At 41.7% G+C, this 17,837-nt stretch overlaps 1 protein-coding gene and 1 long non-coding RNA gene across 13 annotated transcripts in view; one reads left to right on the forward strand and one right to left on the reverse strand.

The window, feature by feature from the left end:
* Positions 1-587: 587 nt before the first annotated feature.
* Positions 588-4,938, reverse strand: LOC121819445 (uncharacterized). The gene is made up of 2 exons (XR_006059719.2): positions 4,773-4,938; positions 588-1,407 (listed from the first exon to the last, which is right to left on the reverse strand). It is a non-coding gene; the product is annotated as an uncharacterized LOC121819445 (long non-coding RNA).
* A 42-nt stretch (positions 4,939-4,980) lies between these two features.
* The window catches only part of PATJ (PATJ crumbs cell polarity complex component), a 390,464-nt gene continuing 377,607 nt past the window's right edge, over positions 4,981-17,837 (forward strand). For all 12 annotated transcript variants that reach the window (XM_060410212.1, XM_060410237.1, XM_060410189.1 and 9 more), the window contains exon 1: positions 4,981-5,073. The gene's annotated coding sequence lies outside the window, so the exon portion shown is untranslated. The remainder of the gene's footprint in view (positions 5,074-17,837) is intronic.

Here is a 17,837-nt window from a genome sequence, read left to right on the forward strand (position 1 = left end):
CTTCTCAATAAAACAAAACAGAATAAACTGGCTTTTCTATTAAGTAAGTTTCACCACCAGTATCCCTTTTATTATCCGAGCTTAGGATCATCTTTGCACTTCAGTTTTCTCCTTTTTCTTCTTTAATCCCTTTATCTAATCAGTACACAACTGATCCTTTTAAGTGCTCCTTTTCCCCCTGGTCATACCATGAGGCATGTCGCACCCCACTCCAGTACTCTTGCCTGGAAAATCCCATGGATGAAGGAGCCTGGTAGGCTACAGTCTATGGGGTTGCAAAGAGTCGGACACGACTTCACTCACTCATTCACCATGAGGCATGTTCCCTGACCGGGGATGGAACCTGTGCCTCCTGCAGTGGAAGTGCTGAGTCCTTAACACTGGATCACCAGGAAGGTCCCAAGTTCTCATTTTTTCCTAATTCTATATTCTCACCCTGTTTCAGGTATTCACCATTTTCTATGTACCTTGCTATAATGCCTTTTTCCTTCCTCTTTTTGATTCTAGGCCTTCTCCCCAACTTTGTCAACCCATGTTTCACACTGCCTCCAGATTAATCTTTCATTTAAGAAAACACAAAACCTCTATCATATTCAAAATTTTATTCAAAATCTTATTTAAGTTCCTTGGATTTTACCCAAAGGAGTTGAAAACATTTCTCCAGACAAAAAACCTGTAGACATACTGAGAGCGGTTTTATTCATAATTGCCCAAACTTAGAAGCATAAGATGTCCATCAGTAGGTGAACAGATACATAACCTGTGGTCCTTCCATAAAACTGAATATTATTCAGTGCTAAGCTATTAAGCCAGAAAGTGAAAGTGAAATCGTGTCCGACTCTTTGCGACCTGTGGACTGTAGCGCACCAAGCTTCTCGGTCCATGGGATTCTCCAGGCAAGACTACTGAGACATGGAAAAACCCTAAATGCATGTTACTAAAAAGGCAATCTGAAAAGGCTACATACTGTATGATTCCAACTACCCGACATTCTGGAAATGATGAAACTATTGTTCAGTTGTTCAGTTGTGTCTGACTCTTTTCAATCCTATGGACTGTAGCATGCCAGGCTTCCCTTCCTTCACCATCTTCCTGAGCTTTCACAAACTCATGTCCACTGAGTCAGCGATGCCATCCAACCATCTTGTCCTCTTGTTGTCCCCTTCTCCTCCTACCTCCAATCTTTCCCAGTATCAGTCTTTTCCAATGAGTTGACTTTTCGCATCAGGTGGCCAAAGTAGTGGGGCTTCAGCTTCAGCATCAGTCCTTCCAATGAATATTCAGGATTGATTTCCTTTAGGATTGACTGGTTTGACTTCTTTGCAGTCCAAGGGACTCTCAAGAGTCTTCTCCAATTCCAGTTTGAAAGCATCAGTTCTTCAGCATTCAGTCTTCTTTATAGTCCAACTATGGAGACAATTAAAAGGTCAGTGGTTGCCAGGAGCTGAAGGCAGCACTGGGGTGGGGGCTGGGGGATGCATAGGCAGAACACAGAGGATTTTTAGGACTGTGAAAGTGTTCTGCATGATATTGTAATGGTGAATACATTATACATTTGTCCAAGTCCATAGACTGTACAATACCAAGTACTTTGGGTGATTATGTGATAACATAGGTTCATCAGTTGTAACAGATATACCACTCTGTTGATAAAGATGATAAAGATGTTGATAAAGAGGGGAGCTATGAATGTGTGGGGCGGAGAAGGCAATGGCACCCCACTCCATTACTCTTGCCTGGAAAATCCCATGGACAGAGGAGCCTGGTAGGCTGCAGTCCATGGGGTTGCTACGAGTTGGACATGACTGAGCGACTTCACTTTCGCTTTTCACTTTCATGCACTGGAGAAGGAAATGGCAACCCACTCCAGTGTTCTTTCCCGGAGAATCCGGGGGGAGCCTGGTGGGCTGCCATCCATGGGGTCGCACAGAGTCAGACATGACTGAAGCAACTTAGCAGCAATAGCATGAATGTGTGGGGAAAGGGGGCACATGAGAAATCTGTTCAATTTACATCCTAAAACTGCTCTAAAGAAATAAAGCATTTTAAAAAATTAAATAAACACCAATCAAATGGTTTATAAAAAGTAAAAAATAAAAATCCTATTCAAAAATTTTCAGTGGTCCTTTAATTTCTTAGAGATGAAGGATAAAGTCTTATAACTTAAAGTTCTCTGTAATATTTTCAGGCCCATCTGCTCTGGCCTCACTTTATTTACTCCTGCTCCTTGGCCTTCTCCTTGCTGTCACATGTATCTGTCATGTTCATGGCATCTATGTGCTGCTTCATTTACTGAGCACTTTCTATGTGCCAGGTGTATGCAAGACATGTAATTTCTTCATTCAACTTTCAAAAACACCACGTGAAGTAAAAACATTGTTCCCGAAATTTCACTAATAGGAATTAGAACATTTAAGTAACTTGTCAAAGTGACATATTTTAGGAAATGATGGAATCAGGATCAAACTCAGATCTTCTGACTTCAGATATATATTCTTAAAAATTGTGCTCATCTTCATCATTCTATCAATAAGATACTCTTGAGGGTTCTTAGAGGTAAAAACAACAACAGCAAAGACTCCATGCCATATGTATAAATGGAGACGGAAATGGCAATGCCTGGAAAATTCCATGGACAGAGGAGCCTGGCGGACTACAGTCCATGGGGTCGCAAAGGTTTGGCCATGACTGAGTGACTGAGCACAATGCATATGTATGGAATCTAGAAAAATGGTACTGATGAACCTATTTGCAGGGCAGGAATAGAGATGGGTCCCTTGGACTGCAAGGAGATCCAACCAGTCCATTCTGAAGGAGTTCAACCCTGGGATTTCTTTGGAAAGAATGATGCTAAAGCTGAAGCTCCAGTACTTTGGATACCTCATGTGAAGAGTTGACTCATTAGAAAAGACTCTGATGCTGGGAGAGATTGGGGGTAGGAGGAGAAGGGGACGACCCAGGATGAGATGGCTGGGTGGCATCACGGACTCGATGGACGTGAGTCTGAGTGAACTCAGTCTGAGTGAACTCTGGGAGATGGTGATGGACAGGGAGGCCTGGCGTGCTGCGATTCATGGGGTTGCAAAGAGTCAGACACGACTGAGCGACTGAACTGAACTGAACTGAATAGAGATGCAGATGTAGAGAACGGACTTGTGGACACAGTTGGGGAAGGACAGGGTCGGGCAAACTGAGAGAGTAGCATTGATATATGGGATTTTCCAGGTGGCACTGGTGGTAAAGAATCCACTTGCCAATGCAGAAGATGTGAGAGACGCGGGTTTGATCCCTGGGTCAGAAAGATCTCCTAGAGGAGAGCACTGCAACCCACTGCAGAATTCCTGCCTGGAGAATCCCATGGACACAGGAGCCTGGTGGGTTATACTCCACGAGGTTGCAAAGAGTTGGATACAACTGAAGTGATTTGGCATGCACACAGTCATGCAGCATTGATATATATATATATATATATATATATATAAACTATCGTGTAAAATAGATAGCTAGTCGAAAGCTGCTGGATAGCACAGGGAACTCAGCTGGTTGCTCTGTGATGACACAGAGGGGTAGGATGGGGCTGGGGTGGGAAGGAGGCTCATGAAGGAGGGAATGTATGTATACATAACAGCTGATTCACTTTGTTGCACATCAGAAAGGAACCCAACATTGTAAAGCAATTATATTCCAAAAAAAAAAAAAGGAGTTTGTTTCTTCTTAAGAGGCAGAGGTCATGGTAAAATTGTGTATCTTTTTACCAGGCTTGACAAGTGATATTTTTCTCAAACAAACAAAAAAAACGATAAAAAAACTAATGGTAACACTATGAAGAGTCAAGTGTATGCTCTTGTAAAGGCTGTTCATACAGCTCCTTGAGGAGAGGTGTCCCCGTAGTTAACATACAGTCAATCACACTGCTTAACAAATACTAGATTTATTTAATGAACAAATACCTGAAGAATCAAAATTCTGGTTAGTTACATTAGGGAGAGTTGAATAAAGCCCTTTTAGATTTTACACAGTATTTCTCCAAGTCAAGTTATGGTATCAAGAATAAAAACCTTAAAAACATATAGGGAAATAAACACTGACTTCGAGTCAGAAGATCCAATCTGGGTCCCAAATTTTGGGCAAACTACTTAACCTATAGGTGCCTGGTTTCTTCGACAGTTTTTTCACAGGGCCAGTGAGGTACAAGCTAGCGCTCGGCATATCGCAGGCAAACACTGCTACACTGGTTTCTTTCCTCAACTAAATGAGAAAAAAATAACCTCAGTTATACTTAGAATTTTACGTTGGGTCAACAGATGAAGACACAAGGGAGAGATGACAGAACGGGAAAGGAGAGGTACAGAGAGGGACCACGCTGCTGCTGCTAAGTCGCTTCAGTCGTGTCCGACTCTGTGCGACCCTATTCACGGCGGCCCACCAGGCTCCCCCGTCCCTGGGATTTTCCAGGCACGAACACTGGAGTGGGTTGCCATTTCCTTCTCCAATGCATGAAAGAGAAAAGTGAAAGTGAAGGCGCTCAGTCGTGTCCCACTCTTAGCGACCCCATGGACTGTTGCCCTCCAGGCTCCTCCGGCCATGTGATTTTCCAGGCAAGAGTACTGGAGTGGGGTGCCCCTGGCAGATTCGACCAAATCCTTTCGTCAATGTCCTTCTTTAGTTTCCTTGATTTCAGGTCTTTTCTCAGCCCAGCCCTCCCACACCGGTCCAACCAGATCTCCCCACCACCTGCCTTTTCGTCTACCCTCTCGGCCCCCAGATCCCACCTTTTTCTGGCTGCTTAGCATTCCCTCACCCAGTAGAACTTCACCTGCTGAAAGTAGAGAAGCCCACCGCCCCGGCGCTACGCCGGGAGTCGGCCTCCAGCAGCCCCAGGCTCGCCCTCCCGCCCCTCCTGCGCCACCTCGGCGCCCCGCCCCGGCCGGGGAGGGTAGGAGAGAGGGGAGGGCCTGCCAGGTGAGGCGCGGACGCCCTGGGCTTCTCACTTCCGCCCAGGTGAGGGAAGGCTGACGCCGAACCTGTCCGCCTGCCAGCTCCGGGCTCCCACCGGCGCCTCCGCCCGATCAGGTAAAGGGGAGGGGGGCAGCCGGGCAGGCGCGCGCTGTGCCGCGGGGACCCAGCGCCTCGAACCGGACGGGGCCGCTCTCCCCGCTTCCGGAGCCTGCTCCCCTGTCCCGGCGCGCTCTCAGTCGGTCGTCCGGGAAGAGTGGGCGCGGGAGACCCTGGGCGCCGCTGGGCGCTTGGCCATGCCCGCGGAGGGCACGGGGTGCCGTCCTCCTGCATGGGGCACTGGGACCCCACCGTGATCCCCGCCCCTCGGTGCCGGACTCGCCGGAGGCCGCGGGCCGCGCAGCCGCCCCGCCCCGCCCTGGCGGCCCTCAAATCTCGGCCCTGGTCTGTACCGGGAGAGGCCGGGATCCAATTTTGCGCCCAGGTGGGTGCCTGCGCTTTGCCCCCAGAGCTGGGCAGAGTCGCTCCAACTGGTGACGGTGGAAGGAGTGAACAGGTGGTGGCCTGCTCGAGGTCCTGGAGGACGGGGTGCCCAGGTCCCCATCTGGTTGCTGGTGGTCACGTAGCCGAGTCCCCAGGCCGACGGTCAGGCCTAGGCTCTGCTAGCTTCACTCTTTAGATGGTGAGGACCAGGCGGAGAGCGCTCTGCCTCCAGCCTTTGGGGAAATCGCAGGATTCCTGCTCTAAGTCAAGCTGAGGAAAGCATTTTCACATTCTTTCCCCCTACCTCCTACAAGCATCCTAACCCTCCAGGGACACCTAGCAGGCAGAATTAATCTCCCCCTTAAGTGTTGTCTTGGCAGTTTGTCATATCTCCAGATGGCTCTTATCACTTTGGATTTGAGTTAGTTGTTTACTGGTTTGTCTGTGCGATTGAGAGGGTGGCCTTTAAGGACCTTCTCAGCTGCTTTCAGAGTCTGGCCATTGGTAGGTGTGCAATAAACAAATGTTTCTTCAAAGAGCTGAGAAGACTTCTGGAGACCTAGAAAATAAAGACGTCTGTTACACCGAGTATGTTAATACCACTTGTAGGCAGTCTAAGATCCTACTGGGCTGTCAATTTATTTGCTCAAAGCTTTTGAAAGGTAAAGCTAGGGAGGAGTGGAGGTAAAAACTCAAATCGGTTCGTTTTGCAGCATCTGAAAAAGTTAGGCGAGGTAGTGACTTTTAGCTGTAGTGAGTTTGTCTGTTTCTAGGCCCCAAATGATCTTCATAAGGATTGTTCAAAATTTAAAATAATAAGAAAATTAATAAGTAACAGAACTGAATGGTTCTTTACATATAGAATTTATAAATTGTGTTCTAAAGAAATTTGCCCTTCTCTAATTGAGATCCTATTAAGGGTTGCATAAGGTGAGCGTGGTATATCAGGATAATGGTTGTGTTTAAAGTTGGAAATAAATTATATTAAGCCCTTATTTGTGTTTAAAGGTGCTTTAATAAGTTCTGGTCATGTATTAATAGTTTTTATGTGAAAGTGAAAGTGAAAGTCACTCTCATGTCCAGGCCAAAATCCTGGAGTGGGCAGTCTTTCCCTTCTCCAGAGGGGATCTTCCCAACCCAGGGATTGAACCCAGGTCTCCCGAATTGCAGATGGATTCCTTACCAGCTGAGCCAAAAGGGAAGCCCCTTATAGTATAGTTTATAACTATAAAGTTAATGAAGTCATTGTAGAAAAAACGGAGATAATTTTCAGGAAAGGAACTAAAAGTACACACAAACACACCTACCATTGAAAGTAACCACTGATAACATTATGGTATCTTGCCTTTCAGTGAGTATTCTTTAAAAGAAAAATTTGTGTATTTTCCCATGATGAATTCACCTTTTAGAACCTTGTGATTCTTAGACAGTGGCTCAGCATTCAGTAACCCTTGTAATTGCATTTGTATTTAAGAGCACTTAATAATTATCCTTAAACTAAACAACCAAGCAGTCTATCTCTGCTTTGTTAAACTTTAACAAAAATACATTAGGTTGGGGAAACTAAAGTGGGTTTAATTTGTTTACTCAAGATTTTGCTCACCTTGGTAGTAGAATAAACTTTTTGAGAAACAGGTCTGCTGCTGCTGCTGCTAAGTCGCTTCAGTCGTGTCTGACTCTGTGCAACCCCATAGAGAGCAGCCCACCAGGCTCCCCGGTCCCTGGGACTCTCCAGGCAAGAACCCTAGAGTGGGTTGCCATTTCCTTCTCCAATGCATGAAAGTGAAAAGTGAAAGTGAAGTCGCTCAGTCTATCCGACTCATAGCGACCCCATGGACTGCAGCCCACCAGGCTCCTCCGTCCCTGGGATTTTCCAGGCAAGAGTACTGGAGTGGGGAGAAACAGGTCTATTCCACCTTAACTTTTGAGATCGCTTGGCCATTGCTGTTTGCTGCATTCCAGCCCCTCCACCCCCACCCCCACCCCCTGCCCAATTCAGATGTTTTTGAGTAGATTTGGATGCTTTTTAAAACAGCATTCATTCTAGGTTCTGATGCTAATGAAGAGAAAAAAATGAAAGAGGCCTGCTTAGTTTTTGCGTTTGCGCAACTGTGTAGCCTGCAGAGTTTGTGGACAGCGAATTAAGTCCACCTACCATATAACTCTTGACAAGTCACTTGACTCTGCCCCTGTTTTCCCATTTGTAAATAATCTACCACACTGAGTTTGGGGAGGTTGAAATGAAATAATGTTCGAGAATGTGTCTTGTAAACTGTAAGACATTCTTCTCCTGCTTTTTGCTCATCCACTGAGATGCTGAATTCTGATAGAATGAAGGAGTTTGTTGTTTTTATTGGAAGGAACTCTAGTTTTAAAGTGGCTTCATTTTGATCTGCTCTGCTTAGTGCTTTGGTCACGTCCAACCCTTTGCGACCCAAAGGACTGAAGCCCGCCAGGCTCCTCTGTCCGTGGCATTTTCCTGGCAAGAATGCTGGAATGGGTTGCCATTCTTTCCTCCAGGGGATCTTCCCAACCCAGGGATCGAACACCCCCGTCTCCCGCATTGCAGGCGGATTCTTTACTGACAGTTACTTTGATAAAAGGTGTCGAGGCTGTATTAGCTGATGAAAGTTTTTGCTAAAGACACTATACAGAGATCTTTCTGAAAAAGCCTAGGTTAAAACTGCACTGACAGCACAGTTTGCTACTTGCTTTTGTGACTAAGCACTTGAAATAGGGCTAGTTGGGGTTGAAATATATAAATAGACTGTAAGTATAAATAGACATCAAAATTTGAAGACAGTGTAAAAACCTAAATACCTTAGTTTTAACATTATTTATGTATTGAAATGGTAATTTATATATATTAGGATAATTAAAATCCCCTGGAGAAGAAAATGGCAACCCACTCCAGTATTCTTGCCTAGGAAATCCCAGGGACAGAGGAGCCTGGCAGGCTACAGTCCATGAAGTTGCAAAGAGTCAGACATGACTTAGCAACTAAATGACAACAAAAGGATAATTAAATATGTTATTTAAATTAATTTTACTTGTTTCTTTTTGCTTTACATGTGGCTACTAGAAAAATTTCAAATTACATATGTGGCTCACACTATATTTCTATAGTGTGAGCAGTGGGTTAGGATTCAATATATGTTTATTCTTAAGAGAGTTTGGTTTACTGAAGCCCTTACATTTTGATTTATAAGTTGATTTTTTTAAACTCGCAAATTTAGGCCTCCCCACTCCCACCTCCCTTGTATTCATTGCATTTGTGAAATTTTTTGTTTAGTTTTTTGAAAAACAACTACTACTGACTACAGAAGAAAAATCACAGCTAAAACAATTGCTTGTTTTTTTTTTGAAGCCCCCAAATAGCTTAGATAATTTTGATTGAAAAGAGATGTTAATAATAGTGTGTGCTCAGTTTCTTCAGTCTGACTCTTTGCGAACCTGTGGACTGTAGCCTGCCAGGCTCCTCTGTTCACGAGACTCTCTAGGCAAGACTACTGTAGTGGGTTGTCAGGCCCTCCAGGGTATCTTCCCGATCCAGGAAGATACCTAGGTGTCTCCTGCGTTGCAGGCGAATTCTTTACTGCTGAGCCATCAGGTAGCCACCGTTTGTTGAATGTTCACTGCATTCAGGCTGCTTTATAATCTCTTATATAGTCCATCCAACTATAAACATTTAATACTTTTATTATTTTATAAATAAGGAAGCTAAAATATAGGAAAATTTAAGCAATTGGCCACAAAAACTCAGAGCTGGTTCCAGGAATGGAACCCAGGTCTCTATGATTTCAAACTTGTAAACTATAGATTCTCCTGTATTTTGAGAATTGATTATTGAATCACCTGGAAAAAAGTTGGTTGTCGAAAGAGATATTTAGTTTTAATCCCTTGTTTGTGTTAGTGACCAGTAGGGAATGCTCAACAGGAGATTAGATGAATGAATCATGAATTCCCACAGTCGCTCAGTCCCCACAGTCGCTCAGTTGTGTCTGACTCTTTGCGACCCCGTGGACTGTAGTCCACCAGGCTCCTCTGTCCATGGGATTCTCCAGGCAAGAATACTGGAGTGGGTTGCCATTTCCTTCTGCAGGGGATCTTCCCGACCCAGGGATCGAACCCAGGTCTCCTGCATTGCAGGCAGATGCTTTAACCTCTGAGCCACCAGGGAAGCCAATCATGTTGTTACAGTGAATGAAAAGGAGTTTGTATATCATCATGACTAAATCTTAAAAATGTAAAATTGAGATAAAGCTGAAGGATAAACATATAGTATAATTGCCATTTATATAGTTTAAAACACTGCCACCCAATAATATTGTAAACAAAGGTAGTTTGTGTTTCAGATTTGAATTGTCTCTATATTGATTGCATGCATTTGTGAAGCTGCCTTGTGGTTAAATGAAGTTAGTAAAATCTCTGTGAAATGCGCATTCTCTAATATTGATCTTACTCTTAAAAGAACAAACCAAACCAGTGTTGCCCTTTGCTTTGATGCTGTGCACATGTCTAGTTAGTAGATAGCTTTGAAGCCCAGGTGTGCAGCATTTCAAGGACAGACAGACCTATTTTCATTTAACTTTAGCCCTTAATTGATAGGCATGACGTTGATAACAGCCTGGGTGAGGCTTCTGCAGTGGGAAAGGCAGTCCCTCACTGTATTATTTTCTGGAACTTGAAGCTCCAGGATGGAGTGTGGTAGGTGAGGAAGATGAAATAAGTAGATGTTGATGGTCAAGTTTACAAACATCCATTCTCTCCCTATTGAAAATTTGAAATCTCTGATTCTCATTTTTAAAGTAGTTGCTGAAAAAGTCTTTAGCAGTTGACCTTCCCTCCCCACAAAGTGAAATTAATTCCACTCAGTGGCAGTTGCAGTCTTCCTGTCATTACCATTTCAAAGTGCTTTCCCCCTTAGTTTTTGAAATTATAAGATCTTTTCTGCATTTGCAAAAAGATGATACATTGTTAAGATAAATGAGATGTTATACAGAATGATCCTGCAGTGTACATAGTAGGCACCCAAAAACTGGTTACATGATTTAAGGCTGGATGAAATGGATTTTGGGAAAAGGTCAAGAGAAGGGTGAACATTAGTGGGAAAGGTGTCTAAAGCAAGTGCTTAGTCACTCAGTCGTGTCCTACTCTTTTCGATCCCACATACTGTAGCCTGCCAGGGTCCTCTGGACATGGGGAGTCTCCAGGCCAGAATACTGGAGTGGGTTGCCATGCCCTCCTCCAGGAGATCTTCCCAACTGAGGGTTCGAACCCAGGTCTCCCACGTTGCAGGTGGATAGCCTCTGAGACACCAGGGAATAGTTTGGCCTATTTCGCAATTTGTTCGGATTGTTTTAAGTATCACAAGCATCCCAAAAGTGGCATGACTCTATTTCTGGGAGAGGTTAAGGGCCTACAGTCTGCAATGTAGGAAGAACTGAACAGAATATTTGAGGTGGAAACTAGCCATTAATGAGGAGTGTGAATGGCTGGTTCTTTCAGAGAGTGACTGGCTCCACATCAGAGATCTGTAAATGAAAATTGCCCAGTTCATTATTTTTTTTTGCTAATCACTGGAAAAAAACTGCCACCAACAGGAAAAAAGAGCACATCATAAAACAGTTTAACTTTGTTTATACTCAGTGGACAAGTTATAGGCAGAAACTGATGTGCTTTGGTTAACTATGAATTGTTTAATGAGAAAAGTTAGTACTTATCTAATTATTCTGATAAACTGACTTAATTTTCAGTTCTGATTCTGAGTTTAACATGGAATCTTTCAGCTTTGACTTCAACATGTCCTCCTAAATGTCCAACATTAAGTGGACTTGAACATTGCCTGTGGCTTAGGCACATGGCCCTGAAATATCAGGCTCATTTTAGAATTTATATATATCTGTTTCCAAAATTCCAGGAGTATAGTGTTTTGATGGCAGCCAAAAATGCAGTATTTACTTTTTTTTTTTTTTTTTTTTAAACATCTAAGGAGTTTAGAAGATGCTTTGCTGTTTGATAGGGATGCAGGCTAGGAGACCTCTCTCGACTCTACATTAGGATGACAGCAGATGTGTTTATCTGTAGTTTGAGTGAAGAGCCATTGTTACTCCCTGGCAAGGAGAGTTTGTTTTCCATTTAATCAATATCTCATAAACGCTGAGGTTTGAAGACATGGCCATGGCAACTAGACACAACTTGAGCTTTGCTCTGCTAAGGAAGCAATAGAAATTTAAAGTTGCTCATGTATTCCAATTTTTGAGTAATTTCTGAAATCATGACTTCATCTGTAGTTAATAGCATTTAGATTGTTCAGAGTCCCCAGTTTCCTTGAGCTCTGGGGAATTGCCACTGAAGAGTAACATGCAGTCTAACTGTGATATGCCCAATTCACACCTGTAGTGACAGGCTAACTACCTGTGCTTCCCTGTACAGGTTGCCAGTGATCTTTTCTTTCGGTTTTCTAAGGTAAAAGTATAAGATGTCTCTTTAAACCAAATTTTCAAGACATGAGATATCTTGCTCAATTTAAGAAAGAAGGATAGATGTCTTAGGTAGTTACAGTCTTGTGTGCTACTGGGAATCTGCAGAGTATGTTTCTCAGGGTCCTTAATTGGCCCACATTCTTGAACTAAGGCAGTTAATAAATCTTTTCAATAAGTTTCCTCCACCTAGAAATTTAAATCAAATTAAATTTCTAACTCTGCAGCAGTTTTTCTCAAATACTGCATTAATTGGTAATGGCTGAGGGCATGGGTATTTTTGAAAAGCCACAATATTATAATAATTTCCTTCAATCAAATCCCACAGTGAACCAGACATGAAAAATTCATGGCACAAACTCTCTTGATCAATGATGGAGTGGAAGCTGTTAAACATAATAGACTACTGGTTCTCTGGAGTCTGTGCAGCTCTGAGGAAAGCAGCACTCTGTGGCATTTTAATGCCTGGCCTCTGATCCATTGTAGGTAGCCTATCTACCACAAGCTAGACTCAGCTTTACCATGTCTAAACAAACTTGAAATTCCTTGCTGTAAACCCTGTCAGTTTCTCTGCCAGGCCAAATAGGTCAAAATTCTTTGGCCAAAGATTTCCTATGACCATAAAATGAATGAAACGTGGGTTCCGTTTAGTGTACATGCTACTTCCTGGATGGTCAGTTATACGGTTATTACATTTCTTCCTTCTGACCTCATATACTCTGAAAGCCCTTAGTGCCCTTCCCTAGATATTATGTAACATCATGAAGTTGTGGTAATTATCCAGGTATGTTCTGTGGACACAGTCTAGCTTTTAATAAATATGAGTCGTAGGGTTGGATGGCTAACCAGGTTCTAACCTGAATCCTTCTGGAAACATATGGACCATCATGCTTTTCAAAATGTGCAGGAAGATCTTTTGAGAGAGTAAGAAAAGGACAATAAAAATTTGCTTTTTTTTCCCCCTTACTCTCATGATGCTTCTATTTTATGTATATTTTAAAACACATATAACATGTAAATATAGTAATATATGTTTATAATGATGGTAAGAGGAGTGGTCAACATATTTTTAACTGATGGGAATGTGTGTTTCAAAAAGTTTGAAGACCACTAATCTATCTTGTTACCAGAATTACCTTTTTAAATAGAAATCTGGACTCAATATTTCCCTACTTAAAAGCTTTTGATTGCTTCCTGCTGCTCACAGGATAAAGAGTAGTCTACTTAGCATTATTTACAAGGACCCTCTCAAAATAGTCTGTCTGAACCAGTAATTCTCAAACTCAGGATGGAAGATTAGGTTTCCCCTCCCCTAGTCTTTCAAGGACAGACATTTTAATGAAATTATTAGAAAAATGAATTGTTAGAAAAAGGAAATTACAAAAATAAACACAATGAAAGTTGTGTTTTTTATTACTAAATTTAATAGACCTACATGACTGCCATATTCCATGATTTCTAAATGCTTAAGTACCAGTTTTGGTGCTTATCTCTGTGGGTGAAGCATCAATCCACGGTCTACACGTGTAGTAACACTGGTCTGAATTACTTTCTTGCCCTTTCTGCTGCCTTTACTAGTCTCACTGAGAGTCATTCACTTTCATACCTGCATGCGGTAATTCTCTCATTGTGGTCTCTAGACTAGCTGCACTAAGATTACAGGGGAACTTTGTTAGATATGCAGATTCTCAGGACTTGGCTTAGACATACAGGATCAGAAACACTAGGAGTGGATACTACAATTTGTGTTTTAGCATACCCTCACGGTGATCCTGAGGCTCACTAAAATTTAAGATGTCCTTAACTCAGGGGACCCTATATGTCATTCAAACTGGAACCCTTCTGAGAATGAAATGGACTGCTATTAATAAAGATGCCCAGTAATATGAGACTATGTTAGGCAAATGAGGACAAATGGTCACTCTGCTTTTATACTCCATTCTTTTTCTGAGAGAGGTCTCTAGTGTGTTCTCATTCTAGCATTTCCAAACTTCCATGGGCAGGGCAGTCACTCTCCTTTTATGATTTCTTTGAGCACATGGTCCAGTTCAGTTCAGTCGCTCAGTAATGTCTGACTCTTTGCAACCCTGTGGACTGCAGCACACCAGGCTTCCCTGTCCATCACCAACTCCCGGCCATTGAGTTGGTGATGCCATCCAACCATCTCACCCTCTGTTGTCCACTTCTCTTCCCACCTTCAATCTTTCTCAGCATCAGGGTCTTTTCCAATGAGTCAGTTCTTTGCATCAGGTGGCCAAAGTATTGGAGTTTCGGCTTCAGCATCAGTCCTTCCAATGAATATTCAGGTCTGGTTTCCTTTAGGATTGACTGGTTGGATCTCCTTGCAGTCCAAGAGACTCTCAACAGTTTTCTTCAACACCACAGTTCCAAAGCATCAATTCTTCTGCGCTCGGCTTTCTTTATAGTCCGACTCTCATATCCATACGTGACTACTGGAAAAACCATAGCTTTGACTAGATGGACCTTTGTTGGTAAAGTAATGTCTCTGCATTTTATTTATTTTTATTTTTTATTTTACTTTACAATATTGTATTGGTTTTGCCATACATTGACATTAATCCACCACGGGTGTACATGTGTTCCCCATCCTGAACCCCCTCCCACCTGCCCCCCGATCCCATCCCTCTGGGTCATCCCAGTGCACCAGCCCCGAGCATCCTATATCACGCATTGAACCTGGACTGGCAATTCATTTCACATACGATAATACGCATGTTTCAATGCCATTTTCCCAAATCATTCCACGCTCGCCCTCTCCCACAGAGTCCAAAAGACTGCTCTATATATCTGTGTCTCTTTTGCTGTCTCACATACAGGCTTATTGTTACCATCTTTCTAAGTTCCATATATATGTGTTATTATACTGTATTGGTGTTTTTCTTTCTGGCTTACTTCACGCTGTATAATAGGCTCCAGTTTCATCCACCTCATTAGAACTGATTCAAATGCATTCTTTTTAATGGCTGAGTAATACTCCATTGTGTATATGTACCACAGCTTTCTTATCCATTTGTCTGCTGATGGACATCTAGGTTGCTTCCATGTCCTGCCTGTTGTAAACAGTGCTGTGATGAACATTGGGGTACACATGTCTCTTTCAATTCAGGTTTCCTCGGTGTGCATGCCCAGTAGTGGGATTGCTGGATCATATGGCAGTTCTAGTTCCAGTTTTTAAAGGAATCTCCACACTGTTCTCCATAGTGGTTGTACTAGTTTGCATTCCCACCAACAGTGTAAGAGGGTTCCCTTTTCTCCACACCCTCTCCAGCATTTATTGCTTGTAGACTTTTGGATTGCAGCCATTCTGACTAGTGTAAAATGGCACCTCATTGTGGTTTTGATTTGCATTTTTCTGATAATGAGTAATGTTGAGCATCTTTTCATGTGTTTATAAGCCATCTGTATGTCTTTGGAGAAATGTCTGTTTAGTTCTTTGGCCCGTTTTTTGATTGGGTCATTTATTTTTCTGGAATTGAGCTGCAGGAGTTGCTTGTATATTTTTGTGGTTAATTCTTTGTCAGTTGCTTTATTTGCTATTATTTTCTTCCCTTCTGAAGGTTGTCTTTTCACCTTGCTTCTAGTTTCCCTTGTTGTGCAGAAGCTTTTAATTTTAATTAGGTACTATTTGTTTATTTTTGCTTTTACTTCCAATATTCTGGGAGGTGGGTCATAGAGGATCTTGCTGTGATTTATGTCTGAGAGTGTTTTGCCTATGTTCTCCTCTAGGAGTTTTATAGTTTCTGGTCTTATGTTTAGATATTTAATCCATTTTGAGTTTATTTTTGTGTATGTTGTTAGAAAGTGTTCTAGTTTCATTCTTTTACAAGTGGTTGACCAGTTTTCCCAGCACCACTTGTTAAAGAGATTATCTTTTCTCCATTGTATATTCTTGCCTCCTTTGTCAAAGATAAGGTGTCCATAGGTGCATGGATTTATCTCTGGGCTTTCTATTTTGTTCCATTGATCTATATTTCTGTCTTTGTGCCAGTACCATACTGTCTTGATGACTGGCTTTGTAGTAGAGCCTGAAGCGAGGCAGGTTGATTCCTCCAGTTCCATTCTTCTTTCTCAAGATTGCTTTGGCTATTCGAGGTTTTTTGGTATTTCCGTACAAATTGTGAAATTATTTGTTCTAGCTCTGTGAAAAATACCGTTTGTAGCTTGATAGGGATTGTATTGAATCTATAAATTGCTTTGGGTAGTATACTCATTTTCACTATATTGATTCTTCCGATCCATGAACAGGCTATATTTCTTCATCTATTAGTGTCCTCTTTGGTTTCTTTCACCAGTGTTTTATAGTTTTCTATATATAGGTCTTTTGTTTCTTTAGGTAGATATATTCCTAAGTATTTTATTCTTTTCGTTGCAATAGTGAATGGAATTGTTTCCTTAATTTCTCTATTTTCTCATTATTAGTGTATAGGAATGCAAGGGATTTCTGTGTGTTGATTTTATATCCTGCAACTTTACTATATTCATTGATTAGCTCTAGTAATTTTCTGGTGGACTCTTTAAGGTTTTCTATGTAGAGAATCATATCATCTGCAAACAGTGAGAGTTTTACTTCTTTTCCAATTTGGATTCCTTTTATTTATTTTTCTGCTCTGATTGCTGTGGCCAAAACTGCCAAAACTATGTTGAATAGTAGTGGTGAGAGTGGGCACCCTTGTCTTGTTCCTGACTTTAGGGGAAATGCTTTCAATTTTTCACCATTGAGGATAATGCTGTGGGTTTGTCATATATAGCTTGTATTATGTTGAGGTATGTTCCTTCTATTCCTGCTTTCTGGAGGTTTTTTTTTTTTTTTATCATAAATGGATGTTGAATTTTGTCAAAGGCTTTCTCTGCATCTATTGAGATAATCATATGGCTTTTATTTTTCAATTTGTTAATGTGGTGTATTACATTGATTGATTTGTGGATATTGAAGAATCCTGGCATCCCTGGGATAAAGCCCACTTGGTCATGATGTATGATCTTTTTAATGTGTTGTTGGATTCTGTTTGCTAGAATTTTGTTAAGGATTTTTGCATCTATGTCCATCAGTGATATTGGCCTGTAGTTTCCTTTTTTTGTGGCATCTTTGTCAGGTTTTGGTATTAGGGTGATGGGGGCCTCATAGAATGTTTGGGAGTTTACCTTCCTCTGCAATTTTCTGGAAGAGTTTGAGTAGGATAGGTGTTAGCTCTTCTCTAAATTTTTGGTAGAATTCTGTTGTGAAGCCCTCTGGTCCTGGGCTTCTGTTTGCTGGAAGATTTCTGATTACAGTTTCAATTTCTGTGCTTGTGATGGGTCTGTTAAGATTTTCTATTTCCTCCTGGTTCAGTTTTGGAAAGTTGTGCTTTTCTAAGAATTTGTCCATTTCTTCCAAGTTGTCCATTTTGTTGGCATATAGTTGCTGATAGTAGTCTCTTATGATCCTTTGTATTTCTGTGTTGTCTGTTGTGATCTCTCCATTTTCATGTCTAATTTTATTGATTTAATTTTTCTCCCTTTGTTTCCTGATGAGTCTGGCTAATGGTTTGTCAATTTTACTTAACTTCTCAAAGAATCAGCTTTTGGCTTTGTTGATTTTTGCTATGGTCTCTTTTGTTTCTTTTGCATTTATTTCTGCCCTAATTTTTAAGACTTCTTTCCTTCTACTAACCCTGGGGTTCTTCATTTCTTCCTTTTCTAGTTGCTTTAGGTGTAGAGTTAGGTTATTTATTTGACTTTTTTCTTGTTTCTTGAGGTAAGCCTGTATTGCTCTGAACCTTCCCCTTAGCACTACTTTTACAGTGTCCCATAGCTTTTGGGTTGTTGTATTTTCATTTTCATTTGTTTATATGCATATTTTGATTTCTTCTGTGATTTGTTGGTTATTCAGAAGTGTGTTGTTCAGCCTCCATATGT

Source organism: Ovis aries, chromosome 1, assembly GCF_016772045.2.
Source record: "Ovis aries strain OAR_USU_Benz2616 breed Rambouillet chromosome 1, ARS-UI_Ramb_v3.0, whole genome shotgun sequence".
NCBI classification, from domain to species: domain Eukaryota; kingdom Metazoa; phylum Chordata; class Mammalia; order Artiodactyla; family Bovidae; genus Ovis; species Ovis aries.